This window comes from Olea europaea, unplaced genomic scaffold (genome assembly GCF_002742605.1).
Source record: "Olea europaea var. sylvestris unplaced genomic scaffold, O_europaea_v1 scaffold1191, whole genome shotgun sequence".
Classification (NCBI taxonomy): domain Eukaryota; kingdom Viridiplantae; phylum Streptophyta; class Magnoliopsida; order Lamiales; family Oleaceae; genus Olea; species Olea europaea.
Window position 1 is genome coordinate 218,455 of NW_019229324.1, and position 2,808 is coordinate 221,262.

The window sequence follows — 2,808 nt, forward strand, 5'->3', positions numbered from 1 at the left end:
GTTTCGGAGTATTACATGAGTTTCCCTCTGCATCTTTTTGAGTCATTGTAAAAACTCGTGCTTTCGCCTTCTTGTTCGGATCATTGTTATCATCCTTCCTCTGAGCAAATGTGGGAAATCCTTAGCAATATATCCTAATTTACCACACCAAAAATAGGCATTCTTCCCATACAAGCATTCACCACGATGAGGCTTACCACACTTAGGGCATGGCGCTACTACAGCTACCATGGCCTTACTGGCGCTGGATCCGATACTAATTTTCTTATTTTACATTTGCCATTTCCTTTGTCTTGACCATTCCACTTTCTCTTTCCAATTTGCCCTTTATCCTGCTCATTGTACAATTGACGATGTTGCTCTACATTAGCTTTTTGATAGCAGATAGGGTGAGCTCATTCCAGCATCTCATGGTAGGATATGAAGCGATGTGATATAAAGATCATACTTAGGTCTAGGTTTAACCCTTGCTCAAACCTTGGAGTTTTCTTAATTTTCGTGTCAACAAGATGTGGAGCATACCTTGCGAGTTGATCGAACTTTCGCTCGTAATCAGTCAGGGACATATTACCCTGTTTGAGCTGAAGGAATTCGATTTTCTTGAAATCCCTTAGAGATTGAGGAAAATATTTGTCCATCACTTCCTCCTTGAATTGTTCCCAAGTTATTACCAATTGCTGCTCCGAAGTCCTAGTTCGGGACATCGAATCCCACCAGTGACTTGCATCACCGGTAAATATAAACTCCACACATTGAACCCTTTGGGCATCAGTGCAGTCTATGAGAAAAAAATTCGTTCTAGCTTACGAAGCCATTCCTCAACTACTAGTGGACTAGATGCTCCATCGAAGGTAGGGGACTTATGCCTTCGAAATAACTCAACTACCGAGGCGTGAGTCAGAAGAGTAATAGGAGCTGGTGGTGTAGGTGGAACGGGTTTTGATTCAGCCTGCCAAGATCTTGAACCGCTTGTAGGAGATCCCTTTTCAAGTTGTTGACGATTTTTTAATATTTTTTTTCAAAAAAATAAAGGAAAAGATATCATAAGGAAATGGAAATCTAAATTTCTAATCCCTATGAATCTTGAGAATCTTCTTTGGTGGAGCCTCATCGTTGGAGGAGTCTTCTGTCTCAGGCCCTGACTCTAGGTCCATCTCAACCTATAGCTTAGGTTCATGCTCATGATCATTCTCTAAGTCCAACCCAAAGTCATCCTCATGCTCCCATTCGGGATCTTTCTCTGGGTCTGATTCAAACTGAGGTTCGGGCTCGAGCTCAGGCTCAGGTTCAATCTCATTATTGGGCTCAATTACTATCTCCAGTTGGGGTTCTAAACTCTCACTCCATCTGTCTAGAATGTTCTGATAGTATATACCAAATTCAATCATATTTGGGTGCTCTGGATGGTTACCCTCTAGCATCTCATCCTTAACAATGACTCCCATATTTTCCCACTGAGGTGGAAGTGAATGTATAAGGTTATTCACAGCCTCGATATGCGTGATCTCCAGTCTCGCATCTACAACTGCCATACATCTCTCGTAGATGTCATTTACATGTTCAACAAGTGGACAAGATGGGTCAGTCACATAGTTCTCATAAGATTGGATGATGGCCCTACGGTTCAACACTGCTATACAAACTATGGCCTTTCTAGCGGTTTGATAAGTTCTAGCCATGTCTGTCACTTAAGTGTCCAATTATGTGTTATCTTCATTAGTGATATCAACTTATACATCATGCTCTTGAGGTTCTAATATAATGGCCAATCATAATTTCTTCACGTATATTTAAACAAAATATATTGTACATAGCATATTCATTCAAAACATCATAAGCATTTTTCATAGATTCAAGCTTAAATGATTAAAAAAAATCAAAATCATGCTCGAAAAAATAATGTGCAACATAATATTTTATTCCATATCTTGGGTTCGTCAGATGAGGTCAACTAATAGATGCAAGATGCCATAGAGTGCCTTAAATGTTTCATTTTTTTTATCTCATAAATAAAATACACTAAGTCTATAGAATCGACTAAACTCGTGCTCTAATACCACACTGTAACACCCCGACCCGCATGGATGGAAACGTCACTCAAACCATTGTACCTTAGCCGTAAAGTTAGTTCAATATATTTTTAGTAGAAGGTATAAAGATTAAGTTTTAGAATTTAATTAAAAAAATTTCTTTTTTTTATTTAAACAATAATCCAATTCTAAAAGAAAACAATTTCAAAAAATGTTTTTAGAATGGGTTCCATGCGTGTAACGACTATTGACATGAAATTTTGGCAAAAGTTAAAAAGTAATGTTGTTGTTCCAGTTTTTGTCTCAAACAGTAACTGTCAAAATAAATTTGTTTTCATAGCTATCGACCTTGAAACTTCATCAAATTTTACTATAAGGTATTGAACTCCTTATAATATGACATAGTCAAAAACTAGCTTCCGTCGACATCATATGGGGTATTAAAATATTTTTCAAAACTCAGCAGTGACCCAGTTGAAAGGTAAACCGGTGCAGTTCACTTAAAATGGCATATAAAATTCCACCGCCATCAAAACCACATGATTTTAAATTTATTCAGTAGCTAATCCATGAGACTATCAAATTCAATTGGTTTCATCCAAAAATTCCAAGTAACAAGTGAGTTATGAATTTTTGAAAATAAGAGTAGAAGCTGAAAAATAGAGACAGCACCCAGCACAGTTTACTTTATGTGACATATAAACTTTTACCGATATTAGATTGACACGATTCCAAATTTTATTCAGTATCTAACTTATTAGGCTATCCAATCCAATTG